The 17732-nt window shown below is 36.5% G+C and overlaps 1 protein-coding gene across 1 annotated transcript in view; it reads left to right on the top strand.

Moving 5' to 3' along the window:
* Positions 1-17732, top strand: part of ANO3 (anoctamin 3) — a 440613-nt gene that overhangs the window by 118987 nt on the left and 303894 nt on the right. The gene's annotated exons all lie outside the window — the stretch shown is intronic.

Below are 17732 nucleotides of genomic sequence, written 5' to 3'. Positions count from 1 at the left end.
TTCTTGATGACAAATTTATTTTTTTAGGTTTTTTTAATTTTTTATTGTTACGTTAATCACCATACATTCCATCATTAGTTTTTGATGTAGTGTTCCATGATTCATTGTTTGTGCATAACACCCAGTGCTCCACGCAGAACATGCCCTCTTTAATACCCATCACCAGGCTAACCCATCTTGTTAAGAAAAAACAAAAAAGAAGAAGAAGATAGCAGGAGGGGAAGAATGAAGGGGAGTAAGTCAGAGGGGGAGACGAACCAGGAGAGATGATGGACTCTGAAAAACAAACTGAGGGTTCTAGAGGGGAGGGGGGTGGGGGGATGGGTTAGCCTGGTGATGGGTATTAAAGAGGGCACATTCTGCATGGAGCACTGGGTGTTATGCACAAACAATGAATCATGGAACACTACATCAAAAACTAATGATGGAATGTATGGTGATTAACATAACAATAAAAAATTAAAAAAAATAAGAAACATATACTGCATTATTTGTTTCAGAAGTACAGATCTGTGATTCAACAGTCTTGCACAATTCACAGCACTCACTATACCACATACCCTCACCAATGTCTATCACCCCAACACCCCCTCCCTCCCACCCCCCACCACTCCAGCAACCCTTAGTTTGTTTCCTGAGATTAAGAATTCCTCATATCAGTGAGGTCATATGATACATGTCTTTCTCGGATTGACTTATTTCACTCAGCATAACGCCCTCCAGTTCTATCCACGTCATTGCAAATGGCAAGGTCTCGTTCTTTTTTATGGCTGCATAATATTCCATTGTGTGTATATACCACATCTTCTTTATCCGTTCATCTGTCGATGGACATCTTGGCTCTTTCCACAGTTTGGCTATTGTGGACATTGCTGCTAAAAACATTGGGGTGCACGTATCCCTTCGGATCCCTACATTTGTATCTTTGTGGTAAATACCCAGTAGTGCAGATGACAGACAAATTTAATCAGTTTAATGACTAACATGTTTTTCTAACATATAGAGAAATCTAAGGTGTAGCTATGAAATGCCAACAATGACTCATGATTATCTTCAGAGTTAACTCCAGTATTTTTTCATCTTGGAATTCAAGGCCCTACCCAAGGCCCTATCCAATTTCCATTTTTAAATTTGTCCTTAGGATTTTTTTCATGATATAATATATGATAACTCTGAAAGAACACAGACTTTACAATTAACTCCAACTTCAACGTCTCACCATAATATGTTTTCTCTGTCATCTTGTCAATTATTTATTTTTGTTAAAACTCTAATATACCTACTTCACTGAGTTATTGTAAAGATCAAATAAAATGAATAATGGGAAACAGGTAGCCTGATGCTGTATTCTGTTGCCATAGGTTCCACTGGATTCTGATACTTGTAACATCATGGGTTATCCCGCTGTTTGTCTCTTACTGTCTTTGACATGTGTTCCTTTGCCAAGATGTCAGGAGTTGTTACACAGTTCCTGTAGCTGTTTGAAGGAATAATTATGACAGTCTTCTCATACCATGTATGTATGTTAACTTGAAAACTTAATACCCATTGCACTAAGATGTAACACACTAATAGCGTGCTCTCATTCAATCACATAAGTAAACATATCTATTGACATTTTTGTTCTTGATACTTTCTAGTTCTTACTTGCCTCATAACTAGCAGACAGAAACATATAAGGGGTGGCTAGATCTTAAAATGCTATATAAGGAAATCCCTGTGCAAATACTAAGAAAAAGAGAAAAATGTACACTCTGTACTATTGTGAAGTGTGAGAAAGAAAAGAGAGGAATGCACCAAACAAGGTGGTATGATACTAGTCATGCACAAACATAAGCATTGACTGAGGATTGTAGGGACCTCTAGGAAAATCTATGCTTTGATTTTGTGCTTATACATACAATATAAGGATGAAAAGGAGGTGGAAATATAAGTAGACCTCAGGAAGTATTCCGAGAACCCCGTGGTCTGTGAATGGTATGCAGGGTATTTAGAACTTTCTGCATGACCTTACTGAAGTGACATGGAGATTCTGGAAGTTATGCTAAACTGCAAATGCCTTAGAAGTCATAGTATGACTGATTTAAAAACTCAAGAGTATAAATGTGCTCCCTTCTATTCATCATTACCAGGGAAATAATATTTATTTTATGTGCAAAAAATGTTTGGAAATCAAAGCATCTTTATATATTGTCCTTGCCTTGATGCTACTCAGTGCTTCTCAAATCTCATTGTGCTAAAGAATTATTGTGTAGGTAACTATACAATATATAGAAATCAAAACTATATATAAATACATAGAGGTATTTTCAAGGTCAGTTTGGTCCAGCTATGATTTATTTTACAGTGATCAGAGGAAATGTGTCCATCGGCATTTTGCTGATAAGCAATTGAAAGCAGTAGCTTGAAATCATTAGGGGTCCCCAGCCCTTTTGAGAACCTGATGAAAATTATGGATCAACTCCCCAGAAGCAAATGCATATATACTCAAACACAAAAGTCCTGAATATAATTTAAGAGATTAAGAAAATCCCCAAAGCCCAATCATGTACCTTAAGTTAAAATAAATCCTGCTTTAAAATTTATTGTGGGGCTTACCATGGTTTACCTCAGAAGTGTGAGCTATTTTATATTCATTAAATTCCACAACCTTTGGCACCAACACTTGTAAGAAAAAAAAGAAGACTTATCTTAAAGAGCAAGAATGAAGTCAACCATCTTTATAGCCCTTATATTATCACACAACATTTCTTGACTCATGTCAATAAGCAAACTTATCCCCAGTAACCCATATTATGAAATGGGACTATGGGTTCCAAGAGTGAGTTGCTTTTGAATTATTGCATGACTTTTCACTAGATATTCAGTTTTAAAGCTTTCTTAAATGTTATAATGACCATAAATTTGGTAACATATATATTCCTTTATGTAAGATAATAAAGGAGGTGAAAGTTTGTTCCAAATTTTATCAAAAAGGGTGTTCACCGGAGAGGAATTTATTCCTCCTTTAAATACATTTGCAAGCAGTTTTTAAATAGATGCCTTTGTGGTTCAAGTTCATTGGTTAGGGCAGAAACAACTGAGTAGTTATGGCAGAAACTGTTAGTTGCCCATGCAAAAGCATCCTCTCTCTCATACTTGCTCGCAAGGCATTTTCCTACAGATAGGAGGAGGCAAAGTGCTCAGGGAAAGTGGGGCTCTCTCCCAGAACCCTGAACATGAAGCATGATTGGTTGTAGCAATTCATGATAATACCTACCTTTTAAATAGAAAAATAAAAATGACTGATGATATTGCTCTGAAACTCATTCTGCCATTCTATCATTGGAATGCCTCCCCCCCCCGCTCCGCCCCCACTTCTTGGCTCAGTTGTTCCCAGTAACTGGACCTAGGTTTTACATTGCTGGAAAACGATGCTATCTATGTCTCTGTAGTTTCTGGTTTTGTTTTTGTTTGTTTGTTTGTTTGTTTATCTGGGGGGAGGTTGTTGTTTTGGTGGAACCAGCTTCAGTGTAGAGCAGGTCCAAGGATTCCATTTATTTTTTTGCTGTTGTTTCTGTTCTTGTTTTTCACTCTTTTACTTTGTAATAAAAGAAATCCAGGGTGGGGGGTTAGAGGTTGTGTTACGGAAATATATTCAGGTAGAATTTAAAGATTCTTAAATAACCCACTCAAGTGAGAAAGCTGGGATTTTCACATTATTCACCTAAATATCCCCCTTTTTTCCCCACCTAAATATTCTTGCTACCGTATGTTGCCAACATTTGTGATTGCATTTAATGGGAGAGTCTCTGTGTGGTTGTTGAAGGAAGCCCCAGGAAGATGGCACATTTTGGAGAGTTGGAGGGCGTGGGTACAAATTAAGGGGCACCTGAGTGGCTCAGTCAGTTAAGCGGCTGACTTGATTTCAGCTCAGGTCATGTCTCAGGGTTGTGGGATCGGGCTTCATGTAGCACTCCACGCCTTGTGTGGGGAGCCTGCTTAAGATTCTCTTGCACTCTCTCCCTGGCCCCTCCCCCCTCCAAAAAGAAAGAAATTGAAAAAACAGGAGTGGAAAGTGGGCTCTGTGGAAATAAAATGTTTTTAAAGGACTGTTATCCACAGTTTTAGAAGTTACGGTTTATAATCTTTTCTTGGGGGTCAGAAGCTGACCTGTGCTGAAAGTATGATCAGTACTCTGATCACAGTTTCCACATTGAATTTATAAAACTGATGGAGAACATTGAGGTTTTCTGCAGCCCCTATGTTTTTCAGGATTCATGTCCAACAGCCACTGTGCTGGTGCTTTATATAACACGGGGGCGCACTGAATCCTCACAAAAGCACTATTCTCGTTGTCATTATTATTGTTATTTTAACGATCATCACTTCTCTCCAAGTGGGGAAACAGAAGGCATGGTAGAGTAAGCGCTGTCCCAGGGTCACACAACAAAACTGACAGAACTGAAATCTACCTAATTCTCTGACTTCACCACCTACACAATGCTTTTGCCCCTTCCTGAAATAGAATGACTATGACTTAACAGTTTGATTTCTAATTCTCCTCTGAAAGTTTTAAAAACTGAAAAATAACTCATGCCTTTTTTTCTTTGCATATCTTTAAGAGACAGAAATATATCTGAGGCAAGGGGTGTAGATCTCACCAGTTGACAGCCTGCCACTTCTGTCATTTCTCCAACACATTTTTTTATAACCCCCTTGTAATAAAGCCTTTGTTTTTCCCTTAGCAATAATAAAACTCATTTAAGCCAAGAAATTATTAGAGAATAGTAAGACCAGTAAAAGTCTTTAAATGTATTTTATCACACTTAAAGGCATATAACAAAAAAAAGTTACTGATATTTCTTTAAAAAGTCATTTAAAAGATATGTAATTCTATAAAAAATGTAGATGTGAAATAGATCAACTCCTATTTCCATTAGATACCAGATCAGGTTGAAATTTTCAAAGCTACCTTCACCATATCTCTGGGTTTTGTTCTTGCAGGTGTTATTGTTTGGAAATGACTCTGAGAAAATAGTGCCCAGGGGATACTTTGAGCCAAATTCCTCCCTTTTCCCACCTTCACCTATGCTTCCACCCTCTATGTTCTTCTTGGGATTGTTTCTCCTCCTCTCAATCAACAGAGCCGACTTTCTCTAGATGATTGTCTTTTTATTTATTAGCCTGGAAATTCTCTTGTGATAAGCATACTCCAATGTTAAAAGGAAAGCGGATGGTAAAAACAGCTACTTAAATGTGCTTCCAATGCTGTTTCTTGCCTAAATATGTGCGTGTGTTTAATAAAGAAAAGAAAATGAATCGTTTTAATATTCTCTGTAATAAAGTGATGGTGGGTAGCAAGGTTTTTGTTTTTGTTTTTTTTTTCTTGTGTTGGTAACTGGTCTTATGTGCACTGATTTATACATAAAAATGTTTTTGGTACCTAAGGAAAATAAGCTCTTATTACATGAATGAGTTTATTGAAACTCTTCTGCCTTAGGCAAGTAAGCAGTTTCTTTATGAGTCCCTGAATGTAAGCATCTCTAAAATAAATGAGAAAACGTCTACATGAGATGCCGGGCTGGTTCTGGCTCTAGATTAATTGACCCTTGCTTTTAATGGAGGAGTGACTAATATTAAGCAACATATTTAAATCATTGAAATTCAAATCATGTTTGGGTTTTTTTGTTGTTTTTTTTGTTTTGTTTTGTTTTTTTGTTTGTTTTTGGTTAGTCTAAGAGGGAGAGACAGTTGTAATGTGCTCTCAGGGTAAAGTCCTACCAGTTACTCACAGAGATTGCCTTCCTCCGTAAGCCTGAGATTAATGTACCATGAGACTGAAGTGTTTACTGGGGTTAGGAGGTAAGAGAAGAAAAAGGGTCAGTCATTCTTACTGTTTCTGTGTTAGGTAACAGAAAATCATCCCAAAAATAAAAAGTTGTAGATGCAGGAGGCCTGGCTGACTCAGTCAGAAGAGCATGAGACTCTTGATCTTGGGATTATGAGTTTGAGCCCCACATTGGGTGTAGAGATTACTAAATCAATAAATAAATGGATAGATAAACTTATAAAAAGTCATAGATGCTTCTATTATATTTCATTGCAGTGCATAATTATCACTGATGAAAAATAGCAAAGACACTGATTTGGCAAGCCCTCCAATTTCTGAAATCAATAGGGCCTTAACAATTAAAACAGGTTTCACAATTTACATATGAGCAAAGGAGCCAGATTTTACTACAAAAAAAATATTATTAGCTTACAAGTCATATAAATGTGGATTTGTACTGAGTAACATGAACTGGAAGCTGGAATGCTTTTAAAGATCATCTAGAATTCCTATTATTCACGAATCCTCTCTAGGGCTACCACAGTTAATAACTGTTCAAATATATTTGGGTATCTCTAGAGGCAAGGAGCCACAACCAAGGAAGCTCTGTCCATATTGCATAACTCTTAAAATTATGTTGGTCCAAATATTTATAAGTTATAATTGCAGAGTTAATTTATAATATTACTTCCTATAATTTAAAGATAGCAATCACTGGCTGCTTATGCCCTCTCTTCTTCTGACCAAATATCCCCAGTTGCCTCGACTTTTCCATGTGTGTATGTATGTGAATTTCTTTGTCATATTCAGTATTTTTAATGATTTCAGTATTCCCTTCTGATAGCTGTAGATACCCTTGGCTATCTCCTTGTTGGCTTACCTTGTTGACATCTATGAGGATCATTTTAAATTTTGCTTTAAAAGGGGATGTTTTTTAGTAGGAAATACTTCTGTCAATATCAGAAATAACCAGTGAGTGTCACTGTTCTAACACAGACAGATATTTATGGGTTTGTTGTCATATAATGATCAACAAAATCCTTGCAGAAGCCATAAAAACTTGTAATTATGCAGAACACAGGCAGTGGGCTGGATGAATCAAGGGTCCTCTTATTCCACCCACATCAGCTACTATAGAAATTTTGGACAGATTTACTGGTGCCTTTTTTTTCTTCACTAGTCTACTTCAGTTTTGCAAGAAGAAAATTTATTTTGCTTTCCGTTCAAAATAAAAGACTGGCCATTTTTTTTCCAAAATGCTCTTCCTACCACTCAACTTCATAGTCTGGAAATAATTTTCTCCTGACTTCTGATAAATATCATTATTTCTGATTTGATTTCAATTATTTAGTCAATGGATTATTGATATAAAGGGAAGACAATAATTCTGAGTATGCATCTATACCAGGTTTCCTTTTAGGCACTCCATGTATACTATTTCTTTTAACTCTACAACAATGCAATGAAGTCCTTATTCATGCTATTGTATAGATCAGGGAAGAGTCTGAGATATGTTAAATAACTTGACTCAGGGTTACACAGTAATACATCTGACATTAGAAACCAAGATTATCTGACACCAGAGTTACCATTCTTTCCACTACACCCTCCTCCCTTCAGACTATACATGCAAAAATGGGACACTTAGAAACTAGTATCTGAGTCATTATGAATATGTTGGGATTTTGATGGACTCTGTAGGTAACACTTCCCTCCCCACTGCTTGAATTCTGAACCAATTGAGAAATAGAGCAATAGAGACTGACAGATGGATATCAAAAGGTCAGCTGTATAATTGATGAAAGCTAAGAAAATGGGACTTTGATGTGAGGCCAAATGAGCTTCTGAATTTCCTCTTCTTGTGAATTTGAGACCAGCCCATCAACTAAGTGACACAGCTGGGAAACTTGACCCCCATAGTGTCAGACCCTTTATTTTGTAGCAGAAAAAAGGGGAACAGAACTGAAATGGAGAAGAAAGAAGAAAGTTTTTCCAAACTTGCAAATCACATAATCCTGATAAGCTAGGTTTTTTCCCCAAAGGAAGAAAGGCCAGGAGTGAAGTCTACTCTACTGAAGTCCCCACTGAAGTCTGCTGAAGTCGCTCCACATGGGACTATTTTTCTTAATATGCCATTTTATAATGCAGACTATTAACAAAAACAGAGAACAAATGAAAAGGAGAATTCAGCTCCTTCCTGCCATTAATCCAGGATTTTTTTTCTTTAAACAGCTGACATTTATTGTTGATAACAATATAAAAAAATCCTTTAAAGACTATCAGTATTGTATTACCAAAAGAGAGGTAATATGTTTATAAAACATTTATAGAATTAGATATGCAAATAATAAAATTAGGAAGGAAAGTAAATGAACACACTACTAACGGGGGGGGGGAACCACAAGAATCAAGGGCACTGAAAAAATGTGAACTGAAAGCAGCATTTTAAAGAGTGCAGGGTACGACAAGAGAGCTATAGCACAAACTCATAATCAAATTATATATGCCCTATAGTTCCCTTACAAGGATAATCAGGTGTTTATCTTGTAAGCATTTGTGCAGTGATGAACTCTTAATTTTTTAAATTCTTAAAGATTCATTTAAAGACGGAAGTGGAAAAGCTATTCCCTAAATACATGTGTTTTTATATCTGCAATGGCAGACAAGATTATGTCATGCCTTGTTGGGCTTATTGTCATATAATAATTGTAAAGACTTAGGTTTTTACTCTTAGTGAAATGGGAGTTTACCAAATGAAGGGTTTCAAGTAGAAGAATCATATTAGCTGGATATCATTTTAAATTCCTCTGCCTCATGTCTACTCACTCTCAACCCCAAACCTACCTTCATGCTGGTCAGTAGAGAGAACACTTAAGAGACTCACAGCAGGGTAGAGGGTGAGAAGATATGGATAGGTTCTGGATAAACTTTGAAAGTGGATTGAATGGGGGTTATGAAAGACAGGTATTAAAATTTTGGCCTCTAATGTTTTCCCCATCAAATGAGATGGGAAGACTATGCTTGAGTTGGCTCTGGGAACAAATATCAGAACATTGATTTAAGAATGTTGAGTTTGGACATGATTCTTTCAGACCAAATAGATATGTAAAGAAGACAGATGTGATATAAATGCCTGGAGTTAGAGAGAGATATCTGGATGGGAGATATGCATTTAGGAGGTATGAGCATACAGATAAACTTAAAACCATGAAACAGGTTAGATCACCAAGGGTAGGGAAAAAAGACAAGAGAGGAAGAAAAAAATGATAAGGAAGAGAAGGGTCCAAAGATTGAGTCACAGACCTTTCCAAAGTTAGAAGTTCAAGACGTGAGAGGAAGACACAACAGAGATTAAGAAGGAGCATCTAGTAAGATTGAAGAGTCAACCTGTACCACCCTGGAAGCCAAGTGAAGATAGTCTATCTAGGAGAAGAGCATAAGCAATTATGTCAAAAGTCCCTAAAGTAGCAAATAAGATGAAGACTAAGAATCCACTGTTGATTTTGGCAGTAAAGAGAACATGGGTGACTTTAGTACAAGTCTTAGTGGAGATATGGAGAAAAACAAAAGAAACCACAAAACTTTTGGAAGATTTAAGAAGAGGAATTAGAAATGTGACTATTGACTGTACTTTTGTGGAATTTTGGAGCAAAAGGGAACAAATAAATTGAGGGGGGTGGGAAACATCAGAAGAACTGGATCCAAAGAGGTTGCTTTTTTTTTCCTTCTTCTTTCCAATTTTTTTAAGGATTAATGCTTGCATGGTGATGGGCGGCTGGACTTGTTCTGTAAGGAGAGAGATGGAGGAATTATCGGGCTGCAGCAGGTGGAGAGGACAGAAGCTGGTGTATAAGTAGAGGGGATGGGCTTAGCTGGGAGTACAGTTTATGTAGAGTATCAGGCAGGAAGTCAGAATATATGGTACAGATGCCAGTATGTGGGTGGGAGCTGTGGAAGTTTTCTGCAGATTGCTTCAATCTCAGAGAAATAGGAAGCGAAATTATCAGCTGAGAGTGAAGAGTGGGGAGGAGGTGGGTGTTAGAAGACAGAATTTGAAGTGAGGGAATAAAATATGAAATAGTCGTCTGGGTGAGTAGAAAAATAAGATGACCAGGGAAATACATTGACTGCTGGTCAACATTAAGGACCCATTTAAGGTTATTGTTATGAATTTGAAGGAGAGAAGTCTACACATTGGCACGTTTTTTCCTTTAGTTGTGGTTTAACTGTTCAGGTGTACACATGGAATTGATGTGATATGTACACACACCCATCTCATATTTAAAAATAAATTGTTTCATATATTTCCTATTCTATTCAAAAGCATCCCTTTAAATAATATTCATGGTCATGTTATAGCTTGTCTGAGACTGTATTCTTAAAAAGTAATACAAATGCTTGACAACATGTGTCTAAGACAGTTGCTAATATTTTTCCTCCTTTTAGCTTTTTCCCTCTTGACATTGAACCTGATTTTAAAAGCAAACAAAAAGAATACCCCAACTAACATAACTGAGCATGTAAGCATTGAAAATTATTTTAGAGATCAATCTCATTCCCCTCATTACAGATTAGGAAAACTAAAGCCCAGGGAAGAGGGAATAAAACACAAGATTCCATATAATTCTACTCATGTAATTTTCCAACTAAACTTCACTTTTTTTAGAGCCATAGCACAGATCCAACTCTGCCTTATGTTATGATGTGGCCAGGGGGTATTACTTGTTCAGATTTTGGCAGTCACATAAGAGCAAGCTGCTGGAGCTTTCATTATAGATATTCTTCTGCAGAACAGGTGTGTAGAAGAAGGTCTATCCTATTTCCCAGCAGATGCTCAACCTGTCTTCTCCCATATATGCATCAGCTCAGTTGAAGCAGAAGCAACCTATGCCTGCATAATATCACTCACACTGTTACAAAAATGACGCTATTGTTGCCTGGTTACCTCTCCATTTTCTTAATGCCTCTTCATAATGTGAGTTTCATAAGCTATAGCAACCCCATGGAAAATTCAGAATTACAGAGAATTACCACTGTCATTAGCTTTCCAATTTCCATTTGGAATTAAAAATCTATATATCCTATCTCTGGCATAGGCTTATAACCTTGGTTAAGTAATTGAACTTTCTGGGACACTTGCTTCCTAACCTATTAAATGAGTAAAATGGACTTGATCAGTGGTTGAGGTATTTTTAAAGTGGCTGCACCTGGGCTGTATGAGAAATGAAAGTGAAGTAAAGATTTTATTTAAACCAGAGCTACGGTGACTCAGTTTTCTACTCTCTGAACATCCTCTCACCTTCCTAGGTTTCCTTGAGAAGCTACACAGAACCCAAATGCTCCAAGGATCATGATTCTAAAACTGCTTGATGACAAGATCTAGTATCTCTTTTGGCTCTGTCATGGTATCAGCCTGTGATGCCACGCTAGAGGGGTGTGTGTGTGTGTGTGTGTGTGTGTGTGTGTGTGTGTGTGTTTTAGACATGAATAAAGAATTCAGGCCAGAGATGCTTATGCCCCCATAGTTGTACAGAGCCTTAAACCCTTACCACAGACCATACACTGTTTTATTTTTTTCCCCAATGATATAGTCTTGAAGGAAAAGAAGTTGAGATCGAGATAGACCTTTGCCTTTTCATCTCATTTTTTTAATTTTATTTTATTATGTCATGTTAATCACCATACATTACATCATTAGTTTTTGATGTAGTGTTCCATGATTCATTGTTTGCATACAACACCCAGTGCTCCATGCAATCTGTGCCCTCCTTAATACCCATCACCAGGCTAACCCATCCCCCCACCCCATCCCCTCCAAAACCCTCAGTTTGTTTCTCAGAGTCCGTAGTCTCTCATGGTTCGTCTTCCCCTCTGATTCGCCCCTCTGCTTCATTTTCTTCTCATTTTTAAGCCCTATGAAAGAAATAACCCTGCATCTGTTAGAAGAATTTGTATGGTTAGAGGTGGTAGAGAATGATTAATATCAAAAATTTCCAAGTGGGGAAGAGACTGGTGATTCAGCCCTGAATCAGGTACTGGGCAAAGGCTATGAAGGCACCTGCCAAGATCCAGCCAAAACGCCAATCGTCATGTGGTATCTGTCTCACATAATTCCTTATACATGAACTGGAGGTTACTTTAACCTTTAGAGAAGTGAAGAGAAAGGCCCGTTCATATAGAAGTGGCTAATGTACAAGAATTCACTAAAAAAAAAAAAATGACAAAAGTCAGAATACCTCTGATTATTCCAATGAATAAGCTAAGGTCTTTAAATACTACTTCCACATTCTTTTTATATTTGTCTCACTACAGAAGTAACATAGATAGTGAATTCCAACTGCTGAAATGTATTTAAATTTCAGAGAAGAAAATAACAAGTCTAAAATGTTATTTGAGATTAGCATTTTTAATACTCTAAAATATTTACTTTCAGCTTTTACGTAGCCATATATATATGTGTATATATATAAATGAATTATAAAACCATAAGAAAAATTGTTGCCACCAGCAATATATAAAAGTGCCTTGTGATCAAACTCTCACAAATATCATTATCCATTTTAGCTTTGATAATACAATGCCATATTCTTGATTTCTTTGACTACCTGTGAGGATTAATATCCTTTAGTATTTACATAATTTTTAATTTTTTTTATATTTTAAGTTTGCTTTTAGAATATTTTTAGTATATGTGCTGCCGAAGCGAGCACAGTTTGCTTTTAAAATAGAGCAGGATTTCCATTAAGGATTTTTTTAAGTGACTTAAATTTATCACTTTTAATATTTATCTATCTATCTATCTATCTATTTATTTATTTTTATTTTAAGTAGGCTTCACACCCAATGTGGGGCTTGAACTCAGGACCCCGAGATTAAGAGTTGCATGCTCTACTGACTGAGCCAGCCAGGCGCCCCAAACTATTAAACTATTTTTAAATAGTATGCTTAAGTACATGTAGCAATAGCCAGTGTAGATTAATGTTTATATAATGCTTTAGTGTGAAGGACTCATATGTAATATAAAAGTCACCAAAAAGGAACAATAATGCAGCATTAACATTTTTACTTATTAAATTCATGTTAAGCTATTCTATTATTTGAAATTAATTTTCTCAAACTGCAGACTATTATAAAATTTTATAATAATGAAATGTAAATTTCTCCATTACCTCCCAAAGCCACTCCCCACAGGTGACTACTATTACATCTTAATGTATACATTACTCTATGGTCTTGCTAATTTATATAGTATAGGTAAATACATATTATAAGGGTGGGTTACACCTAGGGAAGTCACAGTATAATAGTTTTTGAAATTTAATTTTTCACTTAAGAATATAGAATAATATCTTTCCATATCAGTACATGTAGATCCACCTCATTAATTTTTTTAAGATTTTATTTTTAAGTAATCTCTACACCCAACATGGGGCTTGAACTCACAACCCCAAGATCAAGAGTCACATGCTCTACCAACTGAGCCAACCAGGCACCCTCACCTTGTTCATTTTAATGGCTCCTTCATAGGATTGTAAAATATTGACATATAGTTGTATTTTATGATTTTTTTCCAACTTTATATACAATATGGCAGTAAACATCACTGTGCATCTGTATTTGGGCTTTGTATGTGTGTTTCAGGAGGTGAGATTCTCAGAAGTAGAATTGTTCCATTAAAGTGTATGTGTATTTTTGGTTTTTAAGTTACTGCCAAACTGCCCCCCCTCCCAAATGGGACTTGCCAGGTTAAAGTCCTATCAACATTATATGGCAGCACCCATTTCTCTACACGTTGCCAGCCCTGGCTATTATCACTGTTTTTAGAAAAAAATCGTTGGCAATCTGAAGGCATTTTTTTTTTAATTTGTACTCTTTAATTGTTCCTAAGTTTTCACACTCTTTTTCAAGAACAATCTCCTTAAATATGTTAAGGAATGACTGCAACTTAAAGTGTGTCTTGATTTCCTCTCATTCGGTTGTTAATATTGGATTTCTAAAAACTTTTATAATTAATTTTTAATTTTGTTGGATGGTAGTCAGAGAATGTGCTCAGAAATAACACTTATTTGGCCCCATAAAAGAGAAACCCTATGGCTGTCTCTTCCTAGCAGCCTGGTGATGTGCCACGTGGGTTGATCCAATTTCACTTTAATCTGATGATTAAATTCAGTGCTTTACCTAGATCATATTACATCTCCCATACCTACTCCATATCTATATTACAACTATGTGAAAAATCAGGTTGCAGAAGGTTTGATAAGGAACATATTATCACCCCAGTTCAATCATTTAGAAACTACTTTTTTTTAATAAGAGAATAGAGACTTCAGATCATCCACTAACATCCCCTCATCTTACAGAGACAGAAATTAAGGAAAAGGGAACTTCCCAAGATTATCCACTTAGTCAGTTATGACTCACTTTCATTCTGAACTAACGAACAAATGAGCATTATTTCTTTGAAAAGAAAAAAAAAATCATACTAACAACTTTGATCCTAATCAAGAAAAACAACTGTAGGTTAAGTTACCTGAGCATTTATAGTGTATAATTCATTCTGATTTAGAGATCGGTATTCATTGAATCAATGAGTGGTTTGAAAATAACATTGATGAATCTCAGCTTTTGCATTTCAGCGACTTCTGACATTGGCTGCCCTCCATTTCAAGATTATATGTAGCTCCTCTGATGACATTGGTGTCCAGATTTGTCACTGTATTTAGGTTATTTAACCAGATTAGTGTAGACTTTAACACTGAGTCAGGCTACAAGCCGAATTTTTGCCTTAGTTATAAATCTTCATAAGAGAGGGGTTTCACAGCAATAGCAAGTTTGATTTCTAATATTTAGAAGTAGTCTGAAAATACTTAAAAAGCAAAATTTTAATGAAATATTTTAATTCGTTTTTGTGTTTCTGAGGATGAATTAGTCTAATGTGGTTTCTTCTTTCATCATTCTTTACTAAACTTTCTGTAATTTTTCACACAAGATTGGAAACATTTGGCCAGATATACATACTGACACAGAAACTAATTTTTTGAAATTGATAAACATAGACATAGTAGACAAACTTTCCAACTATATTTAGAATAAAGAGTTCTTCCAAGATCAACACTATATATTTTCAGCTCTTTGTTTTGTTTTGCTTTGTTTTTTTCCAAATACTCCACTTATGGCTCTTCACTTCCTCATTGGTTTCCTTTCTTCTGAAACCAGCTGTGATCATTGGCCAGGAGTCTGTCTTGGTCCCCCTGTGCCTTTTTTTCTTTTTCTATTTTTCTTTCCCAAGAGTTTACTTCTTATATAGGTTCAGGCTTCATCTTTATGTGCATAGCATCTCAGTCTATGTCTCCTGTTCCTATCTCTCCCTCAGGCTTAGGAACCCACATACTGAATCATCCCAGATTCAACCCAAAGTTAGTATGTCTGAAACTAATCCTATCCTACCTCATACGTACCTGACCCTCCTCCCCGCTTGGTCAATAGAAAACATGTGTCGGGTCTCTGGAACTTGAAATATTAACAGGAACTATTATTTTATTTCTGTCTCTCCCTTTTATCCAATTCGCCATCCAATTGTGGTTTTCTGATGTTTCTTTTGCAATGTTGACTCATGTATTTGAGTCTCTACTGCTACAATCTTGATTGGAATTTCAACCCTTTAAGAAATCCCAGATGTCGGAATGCCCGGGTGGCTCAGTTGGTTAAGCATCTGCTTTCAGCTCAGGTCCTGGGATCAAGCCCCGCATCGGGCTCCCTGCTCAGCAGAGAGCCTGCTTCTCCCTCTCTCTCTCTTCTGCTCCCTCTGCTTGTGCTCTCTCTCTCTGACAAATAAACAAATAAAGTCTTAAAAAAAAAAAAAGAATTCCCAGATGATCTTTGGGGATCTATACATAATCTTCTATACATAATTGCCAGATGGGTCTTCCTAAACTTGCTTTCAATAATTAGGGCCTCTCTTCAGTATCCTTCAGATGCAGTTAATGATTTAGTGAAAAAGACAAGACGTTTCAGTTTTGTTGACCATTGCATGATTGGTCAACAAAACTGCAAGGATTGCAAGGATTACATGTTTCTTGGCTTCCTTATGTAATTCTCTGCATTTGTTGGTCTGAGTTCCACAAATAGGCCTCTAATAAAGCCTTTGCTATTCTAGTTTCATACTTTCACTCATTATTTCTCACACTTGAATTAACCTTGTAATCTCCTTTGTCTATCCAAATTCTTTATACTTTTCAAATTCAGCTTAAATCTTGAAGATTTAACTGAAGATATTTAGTTTAAAATTATTATGGCCGTTCTGAAAAAAAATTCCAGTCTTTTTCTCCCCAAAATAATTTTATCTGTTTTTTTAATAATAATAGCACATTTATCATATTCATATCACAACTGGAAAACCTAAAGAGCCTTCTACATAACTGCTAGGTAAGAAACCTGGGCTTAAGTCTCAGCTCTGTGACTTTCAAGCATATCTTAGAATATCTCCTACCAAGCCCGTATCTCCTACCAAACCCACAATAACACACACTGGATCTCATTTGGCTCATCTGTGAAATAAATAGGGTTAGATTAAATAGTCCTCAAGTCCCTTTCAGTTTATGATCCATAAACTGATATTTAAAGGCATTTTGTTACAGCATAGTATAAAATATACTCCACTATTATAAAACAAACTCTAGGATTATAAAATAGACTCTATTACATGTTTACCTGGTGATCATTAAATTTCTCAAGCCCATGCCCTTATAAGAATATTCAAACTTCAGAATCAAAATAAAGGACAAACTACAGAATTGTTTTATTTCTGTTATTGTGTGAAACCAATTTTATTTAGTTGACATGCTACTAAAGTGTGGAATTACCTAGTAAATAGGTTTTGCTACCAATTCTAGTGTGAGGAGGAATCCCCACACCAACAAGCAGTTCTTAGAATACCAGTTAAGTGTCTTAAAATTCAACTGAATTATGACTCTATCTACCTGGAGATAGCCTTGGATTCCATAGGTTATGGGCTCAGTCCTGTAAGACTCCCCTCCCCTCCACTCAACTCCAGATACCAGTCATAAGTCCAGGTTATCACCTGTGCTTCTGGTGGACTAGCTACAAATTTGACCTTCCAGCAATGCCCTCCTTGAACTTCAGATGCTAGTAGCAAGTTTAGGTTGTTACCTGTACTTCTTATTAACTGGCTATAAATCACAGATTCCCACAATCCCTTCCTTCTTTGGGTTCACTTAATTTGCTGGAGAGGCCCACAGAACTCAAACATTTTACTTACCAGATCACCAGTTGATTAAAAAAAAGGATATATCTCAGGAACAGCCAGGTGGAAGAGATGCATAAGGCAAGGGATGTGAGAAGGAGAACGGAGCTTCCATGTCCTCTCAGGTGTGCCACTCTCACCAAATCTCCAAGTATTCACCAACCCCGAAGTGCTCTGAACTCCATCTTTTTGGGATTTTATGGAGGCTTTGTTATATAGGAATGATTGATGAAATCATTGGCCATTAGTGATTGAATTCAGTCTCTAGCCTCTCTCCTCCCCAGAGGTCAGGGGATAGGACTGGAAGTTCCAACTCTGGTCATCTGGTTGGCTGCCCTGGCAACTAGCCCCCCTCCTTAGGTGCTTTCCAAAAGTCATCTCATTAACATAACAAAAGATAATTATATGCTCTCATCGCTTAGGAAACTCCAAGGATTTTAGGAGCTCTGTGCCAGAAACAAGACAAAGACCAAATATATATTCTTTATTATAAATCGTGACATCACACCTACATATTAATTGAATAAGCTTAGGCAATTTTTATTGAAAAAAAGCTTACTAAGTACAAGGCACTGTGAAAAACATTAGTTAACTGGGAATGGAGAGAGGGATAAAGGAATGAATTCAAATGAATTCTACCTTCAAAGAATCAATTGT

The sequence above is a fragment of the Callorhinus ursinus genome, unplaced genomic scaffold (genome assembly GCF_003265705.2).
Source record: "Callorhinus ursinus isolate GAN/ISIS: 27379988/994484 unplaced genomic scaffold, GSC_fseal_2.0 scaffold21, whole genome shotgun sequence".
In the NCBI taxonomy this organism is placed as follows: domain Eukaryota; kingdom Metazoa; phylum Chordata; class Mammalia; order Carnivora; family Otariidae; genus Callorhinus; species Callorhinus ursinus.
The sequence above is the reverse complement of the archived record's forward strand: the minus strand, read 5'-3'. Positions and strand labels throughout refer to the sequence as shown.